General features: G+C 43.7%; 1 protein-coding gene across 2 annotated transcripts in view; it reads right to left on the bottom strand.

The window, feature by feature from the left end:
• Nucleotides 1–26034, bottom strand: part of STAG2 (stromal antigen 2) — a 3222550-nt gene that overhangs the window by 241603 nt on the left and 2954913 nt on the right. The gene's annotated exons all lie outside the window — the stretch shown is intronic.

Raw genomic sequence — 26034 nt, 5'->3', positions numbered from 1 at the left:
TTAGCAGAGGATGAGAAAATAAGGGAGGCTCTGTGTTGTAATGAGCAGAGATGGCAGAGGCATGGACTTTTATTGATGAAAAAGATAGGCCCTTATCAAGCATCTCAGTCAAGTATTGTAAAATCTGAGGAATATTTGGCTTTGCTGTGTCCGTCCCTTGTGCTTGGTTTCAAGCACAGAATCTCTTCCATTTATCAGCATTAAGATTTTCTAGTACTAGGCCTTCTGGCTTCCAAAATTACATCCATCACAGATTTACTGAGAGGTGTTTGAATAATTACATGATCAGCCATGCTGCCAGGTTCAGAGTTTGGAGCTGATTGTGCAGAATTTGATTGCTCTGCTGAGACAGTAGATGAGGTACTCAAGGGCAAGTACCAAGGAGGGAGTTGACACATATTCCTTAGAATTGGGTACCCGTACTGGCGAGGCCAGTACGGGGCAATTAGGATCACTTTTGTTTTTTCCTGTCTTACCTTTGGTAAGACCTTGGGAAGAAGATGCAGAGGAGGAAAAGTGTAGACTGACAGTTTTTTCCAGCTGAAGGATAGGGCATCCACTTTCCATGCTTGTCTGTGATAAGTCCTTGCGCAGAATTTGTCCAGTTGATAATTATGGGGACAGACAAATAGATCTATGCCCGGATTCCCCCATTTCTCAGTTATGCTGAAGACTTGTGGATCCAGTTTCCACTCATGAGGATCCATAAGATTTCTGCTTAGGTCTGCCAGAGTATTTTGTTTTCCTGGCAGGAATTGAGCTTGAATATGTATTTGGTAAGTCAAGGCTGTGTCCCACAATGCCATGGCTAGTCTGCAAAGGAAGTAGGAATGTGTACCCCCCTGCTTATGTACCATATAACTGTGGTGTTGTCCCGGCTGAAGTAAGTCCTTGAAGGCTGTCAGGGCATTCTGAACAGCTAACATCTCTTTCTGGTTGATATGCAGACGCATTTGTTTTGGGCTCCATATGCCCTGAATGCATCTCCCCGCCAGGTGGACCCCCAAAGCATAGTCTGATGCATCTGTAGTTAGGGTTTGGGTGGCAGGGGGTAGAGTGGAAGACCGTCCCATGTTCTGATGACATGTCTCTGCCCACCAAAGAAGCTCCTGTTGTAGGCAGGAATGAGAGGAATCATTGTTTCCAGACTGTGACAATGTAGATTCCATTAACTTTTTAGATACCACTGTAGTTTCCTCATATGCAGTCTTGCATATGGAATTAGTAGAATGCAGGATGCCATGAACCTCAAAAGCCTGCAGAATTTTGTCTTGCAGACAACTGGGTTTTTGTTGCCATTTGAAGTAAATAGTCAGTTGCCTTTGTTTGTCTGGCGTAAGGTAAGCCACCTGGGCAGTTGTATTCAAGCTTGCACCTAGGAATGTAATCTTTTGAGAGGGTACCAGTTGCGATTTCTTTTCGTTTACTGTGTACCCTAAGCATGTTAGAAGCCTTTTTACAAATGCCAGATGTTGAAGAATATCCTTGTTTTCTGCTTGAAGACAGTTCAAGTAAGGACAGATATGTATGCTTCTTTGTCTGCAAAATGCAATTACGGGTGCCAGGCACTTTCTAAAGACCCTGGGCGCGGTAGATAGGCCAAAGGGCAGTGCAGAGAATTGGTAATGCATAAAACCGGCCTTGAAGTGGAGGTATCTTTTACATGATTCCCTTATTGGGATATGCAGGTATGCCTCTCTAAGTCTTGAGTCACTAGCCAAGCGTTCTTGCCCAGCATGGGCAGAAGCTGTTGCTAAGTCAGCATTTTGAATTTTGGGATGTCCAAGAATGTGTTCAAAATTGATAAATCCAGTATTGGGTGCCAGGCATCATCTTTTCTGGGTACAAGGAACAGTCTTGAGTAAAACCCTTGCCCTTTTTCCTGTTCTGATACTGGTCGAATAGCTCCCATATCCATGAGGGACGTAACTTGTTTCTGTGCCTCTGCCCATTGATTTTGTGGCAGATCTGGCCAACCGTTTGGAATTGGCAAGGTATGAAAATGAAATCTGTATCCCTGGGACACTATGTTTAATACCCACTTGCCCTGGGTAATTAACTGCCAATTTTGAGCATGAAGTGCTAATTTTCCCCCTAAGGGGGCTGTCAAAAGATAAGTGCTTGGTGATGGCAGAGGGAGGTCATTGAGACTATTTACTGTAGGGTTGTGCTTTGTTTCCTCCAGATTTGGAGGTAGAGGCACCCCATTGCTTTGATCTGCAAGAACCCTGTGATTGGTATCTAGAGCCTTTTGAGTGCCTGGATTTGCCCAGTAATGCTCTGTCGGACACAGGAAAGGACCAATTTTTTGTAAGCCAGTGTCTACTGAATCTTGGTGGCTGCACTTGTAAGAAGTATTTTACAGTTTGCATAGACTTAGCTTTGTCTTCCATTTTCTTTAAAACCTCTTCTGCCTTATTACCAGAGTATCATGCTGTAAAGGTGCATCCAACAATTTAGCTTTAACATGATCAGGCAGAATTTGCTCCTTGAGCCAGGCATGCCTTCTAATCACAGATCCAGTAACTGTAATCACAGATCCAGTAACTGTAATCAGAGATCCAGTAACTGTAATCAGAGATCCAGTAACTGCGGCCCTGCAGGAAGCCCCCAAGGAATCAAAACCACATTGCAAAATATACTTTCCAACCTGTTCTGCTACGTGCAATAATTCCTGTAATTCTTTATTTTCCACACATTCAGAAATCAACATCATTTTCTGTTTCAATAATCCAATAACATGCTGTTGATGAAACTGGCAGTTTAAGGCCCTAATTGCCAAGGTTGCAGACGTATAAACCTTCTTTCCCCATCTATCCAGCACCCTGGAATCTCTATCAGACGGGATAGTATTCTTAGCTGTTGAGGCCTTTACACCTTTGGGACCCTGTGAGATAGTTTCAGGGTCAGCAGCAGGATTTTTGAATAAAAATTTGTGGGAGTCAGGAACCCTGCAAGATCTGTCTGGCTTACTAGGAGCCGGAGGTAGGAAATCTGGCGCCATGCTTGACTCACATCAACAATGTCTAATACAGGAGGTATGGCCAAAGGCCTATGCTGAGGAAGAAGGAAATCCCTAAGCCTCTTTTCTGATTCTGAGAAATCCTGACTCTCCCAATGAAAATATTCCCTCAAAGTATGCAAGGTTTCTCCAAAAGAATAATCTTCAGGAGGAGATGCAGATGGGATGGATTCCTTTGCATCTGAATCCTCATAGGGTGGTATAGAAAATTCTTCATCAGAAGAGTAGTCAGAAGAAATAGAAACCTGATCTGAAGATTCATAATCAGTGTCTTGTCTAGACCTCTTATCAGGGGGGTTGGGAACCCCTGATCAAGGTAATTAAGTCTTCAGCCATTTTGATCATCTGTTTTTTGGGCATAGAGGCCTGAACACGTGGCTCATGCGTCGCTTTTTTAGCTTTAGAAGTTGCTTTTTTCTTTGTTTTTGAAGCTGGCGTCGGTTTTGTATAGAAATGCTGAGGCCTGAAAACACCCTCAGAAGCCGGTACCTGCTCAGCGGCTCCGGACCCATCCAAGGGAGAGACATCCACGGGTACAATACTTTGAGAATCTCGCGGCATGCCGGACTCCACATGGGTCTCGGTAGAGGCCTGCGACTCGAAAGTAGCGGGTATCAGGGGCTGTGAAAGCGCCTCACTGAGTACCAGCGAATGGCTTTGGAGAAGCTTTGTCGTCGGTTTTGGACCTCGACGGTCTGTCTCTGTCCTTTTCTTTGTGCTTTTTGTGAACTCCGGTAGTCGGATTGCTATCCGATGACATTTCAGGGTAATTAAATCTGTTTCCAAAATATTTTGAAGCAAAGATATACTGACACTTAATAGTGCGTTGGTTAAATCTAGCACAAAACCGACAGCAAGGAACGTTATGATCTGGGCCTAGGCAAGGAATACAGCACAAATGAAAATCCTTATGAGGTATTTGCTTCCCACAAGTAATGCAATTATTAACTTTTACGGACATCGGTAAGGAGCAAGAAAAAGTTTCCCCAACGGGGTACTTAGCTTTAACTGAAGACTTCGGTTCTGAAACTCGAATGCGAAAATTTCAGGAGTCGGTCGACCGGCACTTGCAAACTGCTTCTGCTTCGGGCACCGTGCGGCAAGAAAGACTAAAGAAAATGTCATCGGCTGCATGTTTTATACCCCTGATGACCTGATGTCATGGAAGAGGTACCAGCAACCGACACAGGACCCAAGACTTTGATATTCAGGCCAACTGAGGGCAACCTGCCAGCAGATTACCCAAACGTAATGACTGCAACAGTGAAACACAAAGAACATCAGTGATTTGTGTCAAACACCTTCCTGTGTTCCTGAAGGAAAGGAATATAGATGTAAGCTTCCTTTGGATCTACTGCCATCATCTTGACACTTGGAAAAGTATGGGGCAAAAGCTTTGGTAGGGTTAATATTCTGAATTTGGCAACTACCATACAACAGAGGAGTCCTAAAAAGGTCTGGTATAGGTCTCCAATGTCCCTTCTTTTTTTTGTCCTAAGACGATGTGGGAACAAAACCCTATGCATCTACTGCTCTGGTACAGAAAGTCATTCGGTTTAACAGAATCTCTAAGAGTTAAGCCTTTTTGCCTTTTGAGTTTTTGAATTTTCATGCATGTGAGAAAGGGACATGACTTACTAGAGTAGTTTTTGTATCTGGTAGTAAGAGAAAGACAGAGCTCTTTTAATGACTTAGTTTTCCCTTCTGATACAGTATCTTGAATGCCCACTCAGCAACAGGACCAAAGAGAAACTCCTTGTCTAGTGGGACATTAGGAACCCTACTTTAACATGGTGGAACTGGCAGTTCATAGCTTTTATGATGAGGGTGCCTGAGGTGCAGGTCTTTTTACCAAACCAATCTTATGTCGGCTGTACCACAGTTCTTGGCCAGATTCCTAAGCAGCAGTTTGTAGGACTCGTTATATAAATGTAATCAGGCTTTTTGGGGCAAGGGGGGAGGGGGGAAATCAGTGATGTGTCAGACAACACATCATCCGAAATGTCATGGAATGGACAGAGTTCTGGGTTCAGGCAAGTTCAGGAGCCTACTTTAATTGGCCTGAGTTTGAGAGAATTCCTTAGACTTCCAATTGAGAGATATCCTTCACAGAATGAAGATTACCTCCAAATATGTCCTCAGATAGCAAAACTGAAGACAAAGTGTCTTCTGAATCAGTATCCAAGAATTGCTGTGAGGAAATGCGCTTTATTATAAGCAGGTTTGACCTTGTCTTCTGACTAAGGAATCTCTCTTCCCTGAGGGGAGGTGTCTACTCTTCTCAGGAGAGATTCCTGCCACAAGTTCCCTTTCCAGGGTGGGCTGCCTAGACTTCATGAAATCAGGTCCCCTTCAGAAGGCTGAAGTTCCTGAAAGTCTAACTTCATATTGTCTTGATCGTATATGATTAACTCTCTGAAATGTCCAAGCTTTTATATGAAGATCGTGGTACAGTGGGGATTGGGGAATTTACCTTTTTCCTCACTGTAATGGGATCTCATAGTTTGTATATATAATATGCAGGGGGGTATGGGGGTGCATGGAGGGGCTTGCCCTCCAGCAAAAACGTAGATTATTGTTTAGTCTTGTTGGATGTTTCAGAAAGTTGATCATATGGTCTCCACCACATGGCATTCTACTTTCTGAAACTTCTATCTTCTAACATAGATTCATCAAGTCCTGCACCAGCCTGACTAGGTCCTGTGGAGAAACATAGGCATAAGTGGCAGGGAATCTGAACAGTGCTGGCCAGGGAAAACCTACTTGCTGCTTTGGTTTGGCTGCTTTCTGTGGGGCAAACATCAAAACCTCTGGTTGTGGGCATATAGCTGGGAACTTGATCCAGTTCCCAGGCATTTCCTGTCATAGGATAACCAAGGGGAATTCTACCCTTACCCTCTGTCACCAGGGGCCAGAAATTGGAAGCCATAGCCTGGAAAGCGGCCTTGGATATAAATGACACCAGTATGGTGTCTGTTCATGAGGACATGGAACGGGCCACAATCATGGTGGCCTCAGGAGGGGATGTGCCTTGGATCTTGGGCCTAATCAGGGGCTGTAAACATGCCTTACTTATGTCAATGATTTTGAGCTGGAGTAAGGAGTCTGACAAAGATGTTGGCCTCCCTCGCACCTCATCCTTCAAATGCTTATGTTTCTTTGGTATAACAGCATGGGAACTGGCACACACCATGGCTAAACACTAACTGCGTCTAGGTAATGATTGAAGGATTCAGTCCCATGCTTTATGATCCCATCATTAAACATAGCACAAAATGAGCAGTCAGGCACATCATGCTCAAGCTCTAAACAGAACAGACAATAAGAATGGAAATCTTTGTGAGAGACTTGCTGCCCACAAGACAGGTAATTACTGACCTTTAAAACATCAAACAGCTAAAATTATGGATAAAGAGAGATTCCAAAACAGGGTACTTAGCCGGATACACTGGTTTCAAGCCAGTGTACAGACATGGCAGCATGTACACATGCGGTCTTGTGCATTTGACAGACATGGCAAGAAAGAAATTAAATGGCTATGTCCAACGACCCATTATACCACTGTCATCTTGATGGGCAGCCAATGTTTCTTCCAGCTGGGGGAATGGTGGAAAACTGGTATTCGGACCAACTATGAGCTTCTGCACAGCAGGAAGTCCCAAGACCATGAAAAACATCAATATTTATGATAGTTATATATACATGATGTGGACAAAAAGTATATATACACGTTGCAGATAGGGTTGCCACCTTTTCAAATGCCCAAAGTGGGACATTTTTGGTACAAACATCAGATTTTGCAGGCTGAAACATACCCACGGCCGGTACAAAGGACATAACTTCACTTTTTTGCCTAAATAAAAGCTTATTCTTTTAGCATTTTATTTGCTTATTCTGTTTCTTATAACATGTAGGTGCTTCAGATACAGAATAACTGTTTTATGTAACTTTTACATATAATATAGGAAATAATTTTGCCCTAAAATCTCAGGACATTTGCGATTTTTACAATTTCTTTTGCAGGACACAACTGCCCAAAGAGGGACTGTCCGTCACAAAGTGGGACAGGTGGTAACCCTAGTTGCAGATGGAGTGAAACAGACCCCATATACTGGAAGATGCTATAATAAAGAATCTAACATAATAGAAATCATAACCGTTTGTTATTACAAATTTACTACCAAGCCTTATGCAGGACGTAGAACAGGAAACGGTTTAAAAGAAGGGATGGCATTTTGTAAATCTTGCAAAGTAAGCATTATCTGAAAAAGCATGACAGGTTTTGCAGAAAAGAAGCAAGAGGAAAACAATAGACAGACGAGGAATGAGATTTTTTAATAGAAGTTTTAAGGATGAGTAATGAAAAAAACTGTAGAGAGAGGAAATTAAGATGCTCCTGTGGGGAGTTCAGCTATAGTTAAGTAATGGTAACAAAGGCATAAGTATATGATCCAATGATAAAATATATTCTGACGTATACAAAACACCAAGCATTTTAGACAGTGCCACACTGTGCTGAAGGTAAAGAGCAATTAAATGATATCCACATAAAATCAAAGTTAGAGGAAATGAGGATGAGAAGTACATCGGAACAGCTGTCTGGTAGACTTAATACATCAGCAAGAGTAATTACATGACTACAGCTGAACACTCTTACAAAGCCAGACTAACAGTAGCAATGCTATTTCATTGTTCCAGTTAAGGCAGCACTACAAATAACCTTTTGAATAAAACAAATATTGTAAGTTAGTTCCAAACGTTATCAACTGCAGCAGAATACCTAGAGTTACAACTGCTCTTTAATTTAGTCTACTCACAGATGACCGATGCTCCAACTGCCTCTCTCTCTCCATTCTACAAACTCTAGTAAGGATGAACAATGAGGACTATATAACAACTTGTGAGCAAAATGCAACTATATTTGAAAAATAATGTAATCAAACTCTTATCAGTGAAAGTCATGCAAGAAGGTACAATGAAAGGAGCTACTACGATGACATGGGTCTACAGATAACATTCTACAGCTAATTACTTCAGGTATTGCATTTCTTGACAGCTGGTAGCGCATCCCAGGTCAGATCTGACAAAAACAGATTACGAGTCACTCCATTGCTTACCCTTTTGAAGTGCTCTGTTGCTTTATACTTCAGTTATTGTAATTTGCACATTATTTTCTACTTACAGTACCAGCTATATGAATGTGCAACTCCTGAGCTCTGTACTCTACTCCCAACCACTAGCAAGAGCACCTGTACCACTGACTACGTGGGCTGCCTTACAGGTTCATAGGTTTCTACTATGGGTAAAGACCACCAGAGTCTTTACAAGTCTAGCCGTGCAATTCAACCTAGTTTTGTCCTAGAGTTCCTTGTATTCCTATAAGGTGAGTTATGTTAGTAAGGAGGCACTTAAACGTACTTAAGGGTTATGGGAGGGGTATGTTAGTTGGGGATTAATTTTCTTACTAATGACCTCTGTACATCAGACACATGGAGGCCAGACCAGGGGTGACTTTACGATTTCTTATCTAATGATAATTTTTTTTTGAATAACGCCAGGGATTAACTCTGTTTCATGTACATAGGGAGCTTATTCCATAATGCAGGGATCCTTTGAAACACACATCAATCTCTCCAGCATGTTCTACTTATGTCGCGGGCAAGGTTCAGGTCCTTGGACCTAGTTTCCTGGTCCTGTTTGTTTTGCAGATGCGCAAGAGATCCATCTGAGGATGCCTTATATGTTACACTTAGATCGCCTCTCCGTAACTTGTAGGAGACAGAGTACAGAGACAGGGCCTTACGACAATCTGTGCAAGACTGTGTACTCATACCCAGGATTCTCCTGGTGAGGAACCTTTGAGGGAATTCCAATCATTGCAAGTGATGGGTTAGACACATGCTAAAGTGGGCATTGTACTCCATGATGGGTCTGAGGAGGGCTGAGTAGAGTGGTACTATAACTTTCTTGGACCAGAATGCTATACCCTTGATTATGAGAGTTGGGAAAGACAGTGAGTTTCTTACTATCTTGGCTACCTGTTGTTTGAAGGCCATATTACTCTCAAAATATGTTCACAGATCTCTTAACTATTGGGTCGACCATTAGGGGTGTTTCATCAATGGAGTAATCATCTTGGGTGGACAATGTCCCAAAGGGCACTATAACACATTTCTTCATGTTGAGTTGTAATATGGGGCTTTGACACCAGTCATTTGCCTGCATTAGTCCCTCTTGTATGAGGTTGGTGTCATGGGGAGAATCTATGACAGCTCCCAATTTAGTCAGGTTGATGGTTGCAACTCTCTCCCATGTTGGCTGAGTATCAGGTCCAATATGTTTGATCTTTTGGCTGAAGTGCGCACCATGTGGTCAAGGGTGTTTGCGTTAATGCAGTCCAGGAAACATGCCTGTGAGTTAGAGGAAGTGTACATTTCCAAGTCTAAATTAGGGTAGGTAAAATCTCCCATGAACAGGTTTACTTGGGTTGAAAGGTGACTGCTTTTAGTAGGTCTAGGTAAGAGATGTGAGCTTCATGGTTCATACAGTGAAACATGTAGCTGGCCAGGACATGGTAAGGAATCCTGTCTATGGAGACTTGGACGAGGATGAACCCCAGGGCATTATCTTGTTTAACCAACCTGGAGATGCACTGTTGCTATTATAGATCTAGACACCTCCACCTTTAGCACCTGTCTGCACTGCTGTTGGTCTAAATGTGTGGAAGGCACTGTAGCTTTCCATTGCTGGGAGTACTTTCTACAGCTTTAAGTCTCAGTGACAGCACAGATGTCTACATTCTCCAGAGTGAGGACGGCTTGTAGGATGTGAAGTTTCTTGTCCCATTCTAGCAGATAGCACTGAAAAGTTGACAAACAGTAATTTTTTGTTAACAATCAGCACCATAAATTCTGTACAGTAACTGCCATGACTAAGCACACTAAATGGGAGAAAATTACTCTGGTTGAACACAAAATCTAAGAATCTCTTGTTCATGCCCCTACGTGCGACGTCCCACGCAACTGCAACAGCCAAGCTGAAGCTTTTGTACAGGAACCGACGAACGGGTTGCTTGAGGTGGAAAATCCCACACTAAGAATACTTCGACATAGGAATAGGACATCCGTATGATACAGTGGAATACTGTACAATAGCATTCATTACCCCTGTTTTAAAGATGCTCCCTTCTGCTACTTTCTACAATATTTACAATATTTACCAGAAACTACACTTATAAAATAAGAGAAAACATCTTTATAACAGATTGGCAAATAGCAACAAGTACATAGAATTGCAATCAATTATAGTACAAATTGATATGTAAACGAGTTAAAATGAAAGTTATGTAATTACCATAACACTAGATCCAGGTTTTGTTTTGTCCGGTTCAACCAAATCTGACCTCTGTGCTTTTTAGAAGCTTTGGATCCAGAGTTCTGACCCCCCCCCCCCCAGAACTCCCCCTATTTCACCAAATATGAAAGATCAAATTTGCCTACTTATAAAGATCAGATTTATCTTATAATTTGTGTCTGTCTTTCTCTCTCAAGATAATCTGCGTGTGCGCGCGCATGTTTCTCCATATATCTGCCTAACATGGTAGACCAAAAGAAATGGCACAAACATGAGGAACAGCAACAACCAGGCTGTCCAAGGATAAGGTTCTTTGGTCAGGGCCAAACTTTGGATTGGAGGGACATGGGTGATTTAGGTTGGGGGACAGATGGAGGGATGCTTAAATGGATGAAATCAAGACTCAAGACAACATGGATCTAATATTATGTTAAGTACATAATTTTTCTGGTTTTGTCCAGTTCAACTTCTGTAAAAAAAAACTCCAAAGCTATTGAAACATCTGGGTGATATTCAGGAAGGATATTCCTGAGAATGATAGAGCCAAAGGATGTACAAGACCTGGATTTTACATCCAACCCGTAGTGCAAGACAAAGGTATGGACAGTAGACCAAGCAGCTATAGAAAAATTGTCAACAGGAACTCCACTCAAAGGCATTGCTCTTACAAAATGAGCCTTTGGTTTACCATGTAAGGTCAGTCTCAGTTTTCCTTACACAGACGTTAAGCAGTCAGAAAGCCACATGGATAAAAACTACAGTTGTCTACACATACTATAAATGTAGATGTTCGAGTGTATTCACTCTTGCAGTCATCACATTTGGGTTATCTGCCTGCAGGTAGCCCTCAGTCGGTCTGAATATTAGAGTCTTGGGATTTCTGCGTCAGATGCTGTCGCTTCTTCCATGACGTCAGGGGTATAAAACATGCAGCGGATGCCATTACATCAGTTTTTCTTGCCCCAGATGTCAGGAGCCCCCACAATAGGAAGCAATTACATGGTGTGGAACACCCCCAGTAGAAAGTAAATGCCGATATTATAAGACATGGCCAAACAAAGAAGAAAAGGTAGAAGCATAGAGATGTCAGGGGGCTGGAGGGAGGGTAACCAGGACTACAACAGTGAATACACTCGAACATCTACATTTATAAGTGTACACAACTGCACTATGTTCTTCATGTTTCACTGTTGCAGTCATCACATTTGGGTTGACTCCCAAAGCTGAGAATGGGTGGAGGCAGTCAAGAAGCATTAGGGCTGGCAAACAGGCCATGTAAGACTGCTGTGGCAAATCCAGCTCTGGATTTAGAAAAGATAGGTAAGTAGTAATGCTTGGTGAAGGTGTGTACACAGCTCCAGGTTATAGCTTCCAGGATGTCCCGGGTAGGGACCCCCTTAGAAATGCTGTAGAGGTTGATGTAGCCCTAGTGGACTGTGTTCCGATCCCCTGTGGGGTAGGTTTCCAATGGTGTTTGTAGCAGAAATGGATGCAGTGTGCTATCCATTTAGAAATGATTTGCTTTGAAATGGCCTTACCCTCTGCCCCTGTAGCAAAGCTGACTAGCAGCTGGTCAGATTTTCTGAGAGGTTTAGTCCTGTTCAGATAGAACCTAAGCCTCCTGTGCACGTCCAGGGAGTGCAGGATCCTTTCCCCTTTATTCTGAGGATTAGGGAAGAAGGTTGCCAAATGAATGGATTGGTTTAAAGCCAGACTAGATACCACCTTGGGCATAAGTGATGGGTTAGTCCTGAGGGAAACCCTGTACGCATGGTAGATAATGAAGGGTTCCCCATGGCCATAAGGGCCTGCAACTCAGACACTCTTCTTGCTGAACTGATGGCTAGAAGTAAAGCTGTTTTACAGGAGAGGAATTTTAACTCTGCTGAAGCAGCAGGTTCAAAGGGTGGAAGCTTGAGTTTTTCCAATACAAAATGAAAGTCCCAAGGCTGGAGTGAGAGCTCTCCGGGGGGGGGTTACATTTTTAGATCCCCTCAGGAACTTTTTGACCAGAGGATGAGAGAAGAGGGGTGGCTCAGTATTATAATGAGCTGAGATGGCAGAGGCATGAATCTTAATTGAAGAGAACGATAGGCCTCTGTGGAGCATTTCTGTTAATCAATCTAGTACATGAGGTAAGCTGGGCACAGTTGTGTCCATTCCCTGAGACTGGGTCCAAGAACAGTATATTTTCTACTTTCTGAATAGGATTTTCTAGTACTAGGCCCTCCTTGCCTCAAGGATGAAATCCAGCATTTGTTTACTGATGGCAGCTGGTGATGAATTCAGGGGATGAAACAGGCTGCTAGGTTCAGGGTTTGTAGCCGAGAATGCAAAATCTGGCTCTCCTGCTGGGACAGCAGGGAGGGGGGGACTGAGGCAGGTGCCATGGTGGCAGTACTGTCAGACTGCACAAAAGTGGGTACCACTGCTGGAATGGCCAGTTTGGTGCAATCACAATTGTCCTTGGCTTGTCCTGTTTGATCTTTAGTAGAACCTGATGAAATCGAGTACAATACAGAAAATGATAGAGTACAATGCCCCATTCGGGATGTATCTCACCCGACATCTGCAGCAATTGGAGAGACCCCAAAAGTTCCTCACCAAAAGGATAAAGGGACTCCAAAATCTGTCATATGCTGCCAGATTGAAGAAACTCCAGCTCTATTCAGTCGCATACCGTCTGCTCAGAGGTGACATGTGCCTGACATACAAGGCCATGTCCAACCCGGAATTAATGGACATGCTCCACCTCAAAAAATCCAAATCCACCAAAACCACTAGAGCAAGCGACTTAAACCTTAGCACGGATATAAATAGGATGTGCTGGAGGGATAGATTTATCACTCAGAGACTCCCTATGCTGTGGAATAAAATCCCGGTCCATGTGAGGCAGAGCACCTCGCTGACTCTGTTCAAGAGAAATCTAGACCTGTGGATGGGAGATCGTAGGTTTACCCCGGGAATCATCTCTGTGTCACTGCTGGACAGAGGCACAACAAACTAATGGGCACAGTATTTTTTCATATAAGGGGTGGCGTAAGCCACAAAAATTTGGGCTAGTCTTATAAATGCCTTAGGACAGATAGCCTAGTATAAACCTATGAACCTATGAACCTTCGAGAGGAGGGGCAGAGGGGGAAAGGCATAGATTGAGAGTTTTTCCCATGTAAAGGACAGAGCATCCACTTTCCATGCTTGGCTGTGGGGAGTTCTGGTGCAGTATTTGCTCAATTGACAGTTCTGAGAGGAAGAAAAGAGGTCCACCTCTGGTATCCCCACCTGTGGGTCAGAAGCTTGAATGATTTGAGTTCCAGTTTTCGACTGTGTAGGTCTATTAGATTTCTGTTTAAGTCATCTGCCAGTGAATTTAGTTTGCCTGGCAGGAACTGAGCTTGCAGGTGCACTCGATTGCTCAAAGCTGTGTTCAACAGAACTATGACCAACCTGCAGAGTGGTTAGGAATGGGTTCCCCCCTGCTTGTTTATGCACCACATAACTGTGGTGTTGTCTGTCTATCAATAGTTGCCCTGGAAGGATAAGGCGTTTGAAGGCTGTCAGAGCATTCTGTACAGCTAACATTTCTTTTTGATTGATATGCAGGTGCATTTGCTTTGGTCTCCATTTGCCCTGAATACAGTGTCCTGCCATGTGAGCCCCCCATGCATAGTCTGATGCGTCTGTTGCTAGGGTTTGGGCGGCAGGGGGGTGAGTGAAAGGGAATCCTTTGTTGTGGTAGCAGGCCTCTGCCCTTAGGCAAGGAATAATAGGAATCATTGTTTCCAGGTCCTGAGAATGTTGACACCAGAGACTTTTTAAGTACCACTGAAGTTTCCTCATATACACTCTTGCATATGGAATTAGTAGAATGCAAGAGGCCAGGAAACATAGGGCTTGCAGTATTTTTCTTGCAGATAGCTGAGTTTTGGTGGCCAGTAGACTGAAGTAGTTTGTCAAATAAATTTGCTTTTCTTGAGTGAGGAATGCCATCTGGGAAGTCGTGTTCAAGTTTGATCCCAGGAATACTATCTGTTGGCTGGGTACCTGATGTGATTTCTTTTCGTTGATGGTGTACCCCGGTGAAGTTAGAAGTCTCTTTACAAATGTCAGGTGCTGGAGTAGCAATTCCTGTCTGCCTGAATCGGGCAATTGTCCAAGTACGGGTAAACTGGAAATTTTCTCTGCCTGCAATATGCAATGGCTGGAGCTAGGCATTTTGTGAATACCCTGGGCGCAGTAGATAAGTCAAAGGGAAGTGCAGAGAACTGAGAGTGCATTGAGCCTACTCTGAAACGTAGATATTTCCTCCAAGATTCCCTTATGGGGATGTGCAGATAAGCTTCTTTTAAGACTAGGGTGGCTAGCCAGGAGTCCTTGGCTAGCATAGGAAGCAGCTGTTGGAGAGTAAGCATTTTGAACCTTGGAACCACCAGGAAGGTGTTGAGAATAGACAGATCCAAGATAGCGTGCCAAGAGTTCTCTTTTCTGGGTACCAGAAACAGTCTGGAGTAAAAACCTTGTCCCCCTTTGCTCTGCTGGGACAGGTTGAAAAACCTTGCTTTTGGGCCTCTGCCCACTGGTTTGAGGGGAGGTCTGACCATCCGCTTGGGGTTGGCAGTGAGTGGAAGTAGAATCTGTATCCCTGGGATACAATGTTCAAGACCCATCTGTCCTGGGTGATGTATTCCCAGTTTTTTGCATGCAGGGCAAGTTTTCCTCCTAAGGGTGCAAGTATTTGGGCAAGGCTCGGAAGGGTTAAGGATAAGTCACTGCGAGATTTTTACCATAGAATGGTGGGCTTACTACTCCCTGTTTTAGTGGTGGGAGCACTCCATTGCTTACATCTGTGCAAACCCTGAGACTGTAATCCTGGTGGTCTGCTGCCCCTAGGTTTGGACTGAAGGTCTGGGAGGGACTGGAAAGGACCAGTTTTTAAAAGGCCAATGCCTACTGAATCTAGGTGGCTGTGCCTGTAGGACATCTTTAACAGTTTGCATAGATTTAGCTTTCTCCTCCATCTTTTTGAGGACCTCTTTTGCTTTATTGCCAAACAGGCATTCTTGTTTAATGGTGCATCGAGTAATTTTGCTTTGACATGGTCTGGCAAGATTTGTTCCTTAAGCCAAGCATGCCTTCTAAGAAAAGACCCAGTGACGGCAGCCCTGCAAGATGCTTCTAAGGCATCAAAACTACATTGCAAAGTAAGTTTTCCAACTTGGTTAGCAGAATGCATTAACTCTTGTAAATCTTTATGTTCTGCACAATCAGGAATCAACATCATTTTCTTTTTAATTAGCTCCAGAATATGTTGCTGATACTTTAACATATGAAACTGGCAATTTAAAGCCCTGATGGCAAAGAGTAGCAGAGGTGTATACCTTCTTACCCCATCTGTCTAAAGCCCTATAGTCCATGTCTGAAGAGGTAGGGTTTTTGGCTGTTGTAGCCTTAATGCCTTTAGGTCCCTGGGAAATGGTCTCTGGATCCGCAGTTGGATTCTCAGAGGAATTTGTGGGAGTCAGGTACTCTGTAGTACCTGTCAGGTTTCCTGGGAGCTGGAGGCACAGTATCAGCGGTAAAGCTGGATTCCAAGAAGACATCATCTACAATTTCCAGAACAGGAGGGATGGCTAGAGGCCTGTGCTGAGGCAAGTTTAAAAATTCCCTGTGTCTCTTTTTGGACTGCTGGCACTCCCATCAGAAATGCTCTCTAAAGGTATGCAGGGTTTTACCAAAGGAAAAATCTTCTGGTGGGGAAGCAGAGGGAATGGAATCCTCTGCATCAGAATCCTCATAGGTAGATAAGAGTATGTCCTGGTAATCAGAAGGATCAGAGTCAACAGACTCATGATCTGAAGAATCAGAAGGAAAATCAGTTCTTGGTCTTTTTGCGGGGGAAGGCTGGCTTCCCCTAGTAAGAATGCGCTTTGGTTGCCGGTTTCCTAGGCATAGTGCGAACTCTGGGCCTGAGAAATTTGGTATTTCTGGTCTGAAACAAAGTCGGTTTAATATGAAAATCGGAAGGCCTGAATACACCCTCAGAAGCTGGTGCCTGCACAGCGGCTCCAGACCCATCCAAGGTAGAGACATCCGCAGGTTCCATAGTCGAAGAAGCATCTCGCGGGATACCGGACTCCGAATGGGTCTTAGTAGAGGCCTGTGAATCTGTAGAAGCGGGTTATCAGGGGCTACAAAAGCGCCTCACTGAGGACCAGCGGACTGGAGACTCGCTTAACGGAAGTGCTGGACCCATGCGGTCTGTCTCTGTCTTTATCCTTACGTTTTTTCAGATCGGTAGGCAGATGGCTTATCGAAGCCATTTTGGAATACGGAGAACGAAAGCGAAAGAATTTAGAGACAAAAATCACCCAACGACGAATAGTTCGGGTGTAGAACAAGGCACAAAACCGACAGAGGAACATCGTGGTCTGGGACTAAACAGGTAATGCAGTAAGAATGAAAATCTCTGTGAGGTATTTGCTTTCCACAGGCAAGACAATTAACTTTTTCTGACATCGGTTAGAGCAAGAAAAAAGGATCCCCAACGGGTTACTTATCTTTGAGAAGAATTCAGATCTGAAACTCGAAAAATTTAAATTTCAGGAGGCGGCCGACCGGCACTTGCAAACTGCTTCGGACACTGCACGGCAAGAAAAGCTGATGTAATGGCGTCGGCTGCATGTTTTATACTACTGATGACCTGACGTCATGGAAGAAGCGACAGCATCAGACGCAGAAATCCCACGACTCTGGTATTCAGGCCGACTGAGGGCTACCTGCAGGCATATAACCCAAATGTGATGACTGCAACAGTGAAACACGAAGAACATGTGCTTTTGACTCTCCTTGAACAAACTTAGCTTTAGGAAGGGCAATGAAAATCTGATCAGATTTCCTGACATCTTTAGTCCTTTTTAAATAGAATCTGAGTTTTCTGTAAGTGTCTAGTAAGAATAGAAAATATTTTTCTTTGTTAGGAAATCTTTGGAAGAAAAATTGGAGATTGACAATTTGATTAAGGCTCACTTCAGATGCCACCTTTAGGAGGAAAGTAAGGATTTGTTTTCAATGACACGCTGTCTTATGAAAAAAAAAAAAAAGATACGGAGGCTTACAGGATAAGGCCTGCAGTCCCAAAATAGTTTTTGCAGATGTGGCATCCACCAAAGAGTGGGTTTTCCAGAAGGGTACTCGAAATCTACTGTAGCAGCAGGTTCAAAAGGAGCTTGTGTTAAAAGCTTGAAGCACAACAGTAATGCACCAGCAAGGAACAAGATCCCTTACAGGTGGTTTTAGCTCATTTGCGCAGAGTGCGCCTCCAGGCATTTCTGTAGTTACTTCCTACTGATGCCTCTAGGCGTCAAGTATTGTTTGTTCATATTTGCATGAATAATTCCAAACTGTGCTACATACAAGGTATCAGATGATTTCATCTTAAAGCACACAAGATGGCAAACACAGTTGCATTAATATTTGATCTCTAATACAACTAAATACAGTGAATATTTGTATACTGCATTTACACTGTAATTGTCATATTTCTCTAAACATCTCAACATTTAGTTAACAGACAGAACTGCATAGCCTCATATGAAAGTGCACAGATGTATGAAAAAAATTCTGCTGACAGTACGTCATGCTCAAATGGTTACTGAGATATCATAAGCTGTTTACACAACATTACAAAATTGATACTCACTGCCTTTAACTCTGGTTTATAAAATCCGGTTTAAAGTATCGAACTCAATGTGCCACTAACTTAGATGAATTTATCCTGAAAAGTTTGCCATTTATAGTTTTCTAGTAACAATTATGGCTCCAGAAATATGAATATTTGTTTGAACTGTAAGGTAATAACTTCATTTCTTTAAAGGCTCAAGTCACGCCTAATGACAGTTAAAAGTACACACTCAAAAGCGCTGTAATGGAGGGAATGAGTTAAAATCAACATTCCCTTCAGAAAGACTTCTAAAATCTTTAAAAAAACTGAAGTTTGGTTTGGTCTGATGTGAAAATTGGAAATTGCCTCTAACTGTAGCTTGACTGTTGAGAGGTTGGGTCTTTTGTTTTTGAAAGAGCTCTGCCAGAAGTCCAGAATGGAAGGAAAAGGGGCTCCAAAGGGATGTAGCCCTCTAAAAGGAGCTCATATGGCAAAATCTTCTTTATTTGTTGAGATAAACTTTCCTGATGCTTGGTTTATCTAAAGAAAATAAAATGTGAATTTCAGGAGGAGAAAACTTGACATCTCTGGCCACCTGCAGAACTGAAGGAACCATGCATTTAACTTAAGGGCTTTCAAGTCTTGGTGAGGCTAACTGCATGGTTGACTCCTAAGATCTGGATGAGGAGCCAACATCCCAAGGTGGAAGTACTACATGAGGCCACAGGAAGGAAAATCAAACTTTCTGGCATCAAAAGGGGTAACTCTAGCCTTGCAACTTCTGGCTTTCTAAAGAAATTTTATGAGAGGAATGGGAAGAAAGGTATACACAAGACCAAAAGGCCAACTGTGGACTACAGCATGCCTCAGTGTTTGACCCTGAGGAGGGATCAGGGCAAATTAACTACTGCACTTCTTGGTTAGGTACAAACCAAAAAAGATTGCAGCAGGGTTGACCCCAGTGACTGGAAATCTGTGTCACCACTGTGACTGAAGGACCACTTGTGGGGCAGAAAAATGGATGATCTCAGTTTGTCCACCAGAATTACCATAAAAGTAGATGTTCTACTGGTCACAGTTATAGTATTCCTAACACATGGGTTAAAACCACTGCCATCCTGTTGGGGTACCAAAGCTTTACCTTCCTAGGATCAGATGTCCAATGTGTGACGTCAACCCACAAGCTTAGGGATATATAGGTAGATGTACACGGACAGTTCTTCACACCATCTCCAAGCCAGCAGCCTGAACACCACTGAGACAGAAAAATGGTCAGCTAGGAGGGGCATAATATGAAGTGGCAATAAGGCCCCATCAGTTCTAAAATGTTTCCCATAGGACAGGAAATGAAGGAGAAAGGAGGAGAAAAGGAAATGATAAAAGTACAGACAGGAAGAAACGTTACAACAGTGATCAGTAGGACATACACTTCTATGACAAGTTCTTGCACAACTGTATTATGTCCCGACTGAAATCACTGTTGCAGTATTCTTAATGCATGGAAGACTCCCACAGCTAAAGGGAAAGTAAGAGAGCTTGGTTAAACAGCAGTGCAACTGTACATGAGACCAGATGGGACTGACCTAATGAAGGCTTGAAAAGCTAGCTATCCTGTAGTGTTTAGTGAAGTGTGTACAGATAACTATGGGGCAAGCTTCCAGAATGGATTTGGCATCCATTCCTTTGTAGAAAGCTTCAAATGCAACTACTGCTCTGGTAGCATGAGCTCGAGGGCATGAGGGCAATGACCAGTTGGCCCACTTCAGAGTCCATGAAAGAAACTAACACAATCAGATTTTTGAATGGATTATGTTTTATCCAATCAATCTTAGCTGCCTGAATGTCCAGGGAATGCAATATACTTTCCTTACAACTCTGTGGGTTGGGAAAACAGTAGGTAGGTTTACGGCCTGATTGAGAGATGTATCATTAACTACTTAATGCATAAATGAAGGATTAGTCCCCAAGGGTCATCCTGTCTTTGTGAAAAATAAGAAATGGAGGAATGGCCATAACTGCCAAAGGTTCTGAAACTCTCCTAGCTGAAGTGAGGGACAGAATGAGAATAGTTTTAAAATACAGAATTTAAGGTTTGCTGATGATCTTGGTTCAAAAGGAGGTAAGGTAAGCTTCTCCAACACAAAGCTGAGGTCCCAAGTAGGGGTAAATGGGCTGTCAAGTTGATGGATGACACAGGACTGCTTTAAGTTTAAGAATAGCCTGACCTCAGATCTGGATATTACTGGGGGAGTGATAGGCAGGCAAGCAAGCAGAAATGGTGGACACGTGATCTGTGATGAAAGAATAGACACACCTGTATGTAATAGTTCACACATTTCTGAATGGAAGGTACCTCTGATTGGGTGGGGTACTGTCCATTTCTTTGGCACCAACAGAAGAATCTCTTCCATTTGGCTATGTAAGATTTTCAAGTGGTAGGTCTTTTGGCCTCTTGGAGAACCTTGACATCCTCAGAAAAATTATGCCTGTAAGGAATCAAGAACCCTACCATCTACAGAGTTAGGTTTAGGGACAACAGACTGGTGTATCAGTAACCATTTCTATTGAGTGATGAGAACCATGTTGTGTAGCAGTAAGCAGAGTATGTCCCTGGTTAAAACAGAGAAAGAATACTTGTGTAAAAACTTACCATAACAACAGATGTCCTCCTTTTCTCTGTTGCAGTATTCTTCACAAGGGAAATCTCCGTAGTAGCCGACCCAACGTCGGCCAGTATACAAGTCTTTCACTACTGTAGGATGTGTGATATGCTGTACGTAGGCTGCCGTCGTATGGCCACAGATGTGATATATGCATGCATTGACCTCAGAACTGAATCCCCCAGGAGGAAGCCAGCCTAAGCAAAGAAGGGTATGACCATCCAAGGAAAGGAAACAAACCATGAGGGGGGAGGAGGGAGGGACAGGAATACTGCAACAGGGAAGAGAAGGAAATCTATCATTATGGTATATTCTAAGTCCTTCTATTCATCAGCTACAACATTCTTCCCGAGGGAGTTGTCCAAAAGCTCATGAGGAGAGGGTGCAGTAAGAGGCAGTAGAGCTCTCCAGGAACCCATGGTGTATGGCTCTGGCAAACTTTGCCCTATGCCTAAAAATGCCATCCAATTTGTAATGTTTAGTGAAGGTATGTACAGAAGTCTATGTAGCTGCTTCAAGAATAGAGCTAGCATCCAATCCCTTGAAGAAGGCATCTGCCGAAGTTACAGCTCTAGTGGAATGGGCCTTTACAGAAGCTGGAAGGGTTTTACCATGCTTCACATAACAGCATGAAACAGCTTTAGAAATCCATGTAGAAATACTCTGCTTGGAAAATGGCAATCCCAGAGCCCTGGGATGACAGCAGACAAAAAGCTGGCCCGAATTTCTAATAGCTTTGGTCTTGTCCAAGTAAAATCTAAGTTGCCTATGCATATCCAGGATGTGAAACACCTTCTTACTAGAATTTTGTGGAGAAGGAAAGCAGGTAAATGAATGGATTGGTTGACAAATTCCATTGACTACCTTGGGCATAAAAGGAGGGATGGTATGCAAGGGCGCACTGTCTTTATAGAAAACCAAAACGGGGAGAGGCCATAAGTGCCTGCAGATCAGACACACGTCTGGCTGAAGTAATACCTATGAGAAGCAGTTTTCCAGGAGCAATGTTGCAAGAACACTGATGAAGCTGGCTCAAACAGGGTTAGAGTCAGCTTTTCTAGCATAAAATTAAGATCTTAAGGTGGAGGAATCCTGGGAGGTCTAATGCCAAGGACACCTTTAAGAAATTGTTTACTCTCAAACCTGCTAGCTGGGGAGGGCAGACAGGCAGAAACAGTTGCCATATGGGCCTTCACTGAAGAGTAGGCCAAGCCAGCATTGAGCAATTCACATGAATAGAAAAGAACCATAGGGACTTCCACTGATGGTGGGATACTGGTTTTGTTAGAGAGACAAAATTGAAAATCTCTTCCACTTGGCTAGGTAGGATTTTTCTGGCCTGCTGCAAAAACCTAAGCACATATTCAGTGGACAAGTGTCTAAAAGGAATTAAAACCTCATCACCCGCAGAGTCAGCTGGGGGGGTGGAGAAGTCGGGATGGATGAGAGTTCCTTTGTCTTGTGGGAGAAGGTCCACCCTGTCAGGGAACTTGTGGAGATTACCCTTGGCTAAATGCAGGAGAAGGGAGAACCAATGCCAAAAGGGAGTCATGAGCAAGTTTTTTTGGATTCTTCTGCTGAATTTTGAATAAGACTTTCGTAATGATCGGAAGGGGGGCATATACAGAAACATCTCTTCCAAGAGAAAGAAAGGGCATATATCTTTCCAGACCAGAGGGTGAAGGACACTGGCACAAAATTGTGGAAGTTGTCCATTCATGGGGGAGGCAAAGAGATCTACTTGAGGAATATCCCACTGGTGGACAATGTCCAGAAACACATCCCTTTCAAGCATCCATTTCTGGGACTGTGCTGGGGATCTGCTCAAGGTGTCTGCCACGGAACTTTGGTTGGATGGGATGTACACTGCCTGAAGCGTCACCTAGTATTGGACTGCCAGTTCCCAAACCTGGAGTGTCAACCTGCATAATAGGTAGGATTTGGTTCCATCCTGCTTGGTCACATACCAGAGGACTGTCATACTGCCTGTAGACAGTTTTAAATGTTCTGGGAGAAAGAAAAAGTGAAAGGTTTGAATGGCTAGCAGCAGCGCCCTCATCTCCCTTACATTTATGTGTTTTCCTTTGTTGAGAGGGAGACCATACCCCTTGAACTTTTAAGTTTTTGAAAGCTGCCCCCCATCCTACATCCGAAGCGCATGTGAACAGCTCTTGAACTCGAGGGAGGGGGTGCAAAGGGAGTCCTAGGTTGAGAGTCACTTGTTGGCTCCACCACTGAAGTTCCCTCTTCAGACATGGGATGACAGGAATTGGAAAGTCCAGAGGGTGGGAATGCTGCACCCAAACTGTCTTTAGGAACCACTGGAGTTTGGAAACGAAGTTCTGCCTGAGTTAGCAATGGGGATAGTGGACGACATGAAACCCAAAACCCTGAAGAACTCCCTGGCTGAAAAGTGAAGAGGTAGAAGGTTTATGAAACAGGACACGAGGTCCAGTGCCTTCTGAGGAGGGGGAGAGACTCATGAGGACTGTCTGAATCCTGCAACCCCAGGAATATGGGATCCTGAAAGGGGCAGAAAGCAGTTTTTTTGTAGTTTATGGTGAAACCCAAGTGTTGCAGAACAGAAATGGCAAAAATAGAAGTTATGTTCTTACCATAACGTTCCATGTTAGTTGTCTTCTTCTCGCCTTCTTTCTTGCTGGATGGGTTCGGAGCCGACCTCGGCCCGACTGCCACTCTAAAGCTCGAGAGTTGGTTCCACCGGCTCGAGGCTCCCCTTATATCCCACAATGCTAGGCGAGAATTACCTCAGATCTCGTTTGTGAGCTAGGCCCAGCTAATAATATAACCAGAAAAACTGGAAAAAGAATCCACCTCTAAAAACAAGGGGAAGAGGAAAGGTGACCTAAAGCCTGATCTAGGAAAATATGCACAGCAGAGCATATACCTATAGCAAAGAGGTGGTAGAAAGAGAGGTCACAATCAAACTCCTCTAGGTCTGTCCAGGCCAGGGGGAAGGAGGGTGGGACACAAGAAAGAAGGCGAGAAGAAGACAACTAACATGGAACGTTATGGTAAGAACATAACTTCTATATGTTAAGTTGTCTATCTCGCCTTCATTCTTGCTGGATGGAACCGCGTCCCTAGCACCTTGTCCCGGGTGGCCTAACGGAACAGACTCTTGAGAACAGTGGAACCAAAGTTAGCTCTATGCCTAGAAGCTAAATCCAACTTATAATGAGAAATGAAAGTGTGAGGAGTAGCCCAAGTAGCCGCTGCACAAATGGTGTCAATAGGCAGTCTGTCTTGGAAGGCTATAGAAGTAGCCAAAGCTCTGGTGGAATGGGCTTTAGGTTTGTTAGGCAGCTTTTGGTGTCTAATTTCATAAACAAGGGAAATCAGAGAGGTTAGCCATCTAGATAATGATACCTTTGAAACTGAAAGTCCCTTTCTGCCTTCTGCATAGGAGACAAACAGCTGGTCAAATTTTCTGAATTGTTTGGTTCTATCCAAATAGTACCTTAACTGACGATGAACATCTAGCCAGTGTAATTTTTGTTCAGACCTATTGGAATATTCTGGAAAAACACAGGAGGTCAATGCTTTGATTTAGGTTAGACGCCGAGGCTATCTTAGGCAAAAAAGACGGGTTGGTTTGTAAAGATACCCTGTCCTTATGGAACAACATATAAGGAGGTCGACAGCTGAGCGCATGAAGTTCTGAAACTCTTCTAGCTGAAGTAATAGCTACCAGAAAGAGAGTCTTCCATGATAGCAATTTTAAAGAACAGGAGGCTGCAGGTTCGAAAGGGGGAAGAATCAAAGAACTAAGAACTAAATTTAGGTCCCAAGGAGGAGGAGGATTTCTTATAGGAGGTCTGAGTAGAAAAACTCCTTTCAAAAAGGCTTTGCAAAGCTTGTGGGACATTATGGCAGACTCTGAAATACCCACATGAAAATTAGAAATAGCTGCCAGTTGAACTTTAAGAGTAGAAGGAGATGAACCTACATGGAAGAGTTCAGCTAGAAAATCAAGGACCATTTGGATGGAAGCAGTGAAAGGATCTATGTCCCTTCCTTGAGCCCAATAGGCGAAACGTTTCCACTTACTCAAATAAATCTTTCTAGTGGAAGATTTATGGGAAGTTATCAAAATATCTCGAACAGAGTGAGATATTTGAGGAAGCCTGGCTAAGGTTGGAATTGGAGGAACCAAGCAGTGAGGTTCAGAGAGGGAAGGGAGCGATGAAACTGACCCGATGGATGGATCAAAAGATCTGGAACTAGGTCCAGATGCCAAGGTCGCTCCAACAGAAAATGATGCAGAAAGGGGAACCAAACCTGTCGAGGCCAGTAAGGAGCAATGAGGATCAACGAGGCCTTCTGAGCGATAGCTTTCTGTATCACTTGAGAGATTAGTGGGAAGGGAGGAAATGCATACAGAAGTCCCCGGGGCCAAACTTGGACTAGAGCGTCTCTGCTGGGCTGGCCTGGTAAAGGGAATAGGGTGAAATAATCTCTGCACTTGCTGTTTTGGGGAGTAGCAAAAAGGTCGCAGCAAGGCTGACCCCACTTGAGAAAAATTTCTCTCACAACAGAGTCTTTCAGAGACCACTCGTGAGGCATGAGGATAGCTCTGCTCAACTTGTCCGCGATTTGATTGGACTTCCCGGGATGTGCGTTGCTATCAGAAACCGCTGAGAAGAAATCGCCCATTGCCACAGTCTGAGTGCTTCTCGACACAGGGGGTAGGACCTGGTTCCGCCTTGTTTGTTGATATACCACACTACGGGCATATTGTCCGTCTGGATTGCTATCGTTCCCAAGGGAAGAGAGTCTTGAAGGGCTTGCAACGCTAAAAGCACTGCTCTCATCTCTAGAACATTTATGTGCAAGTGGCATTCTTCTGGTTGCCATGTGCCCTGGACAGTTCTGCCCTGATAATGCCCCCCCCACCTGATCAGGGAGGCGTCCGTTGTCAGTGTAGCAACCGGAGGGGGAGGAACAAAGGGTCTTCCCAATAAGAGCTGAGGGGAAGACATCCACCATAGAAGATGATTCCTGCATATTTGCGTGATCATAATGGTGTGGGACATCGGAAGTTGCTGGTATGACCATTGTGTGAAGAGCATCCATTGAAGGATTCTCATGTGGAATCTGGCTAACGGAAGCAAAGGAATGGCAGCCGCCATAATCCCCAATACTTTCAGAACTAACCTGGCTTTGACTCTGTTGCTGCTGAAGATGAGCGAGACCAGTTTTTGTATGTCTGTTATTCTCTGATCTGTTAGCCTCGCAGACATGTTGACTGTGTCTAGAAATGTGCCTATGAAGGTAATAACACGACAAGGCGACAAAACAGACTTTTCGCAATTTAT

This window comes from Protopterus annectens, chromosome 15.part0 (assembly GCF_019279795.1).
Source record: "Protopterus annectens isolate FY-2018-M chromosome 15.part0, PAN1.0, whole genome shotgun sequence".
Lineage (NCBI taxonomy): Eukaryota > Metazoa > Chordata > Ceratodontiformes > Protopteridae > Protopterus > Protopterus annectens.
This window is presented reverse-complemented; position numbering and strand designations above follow the sequence as displayed.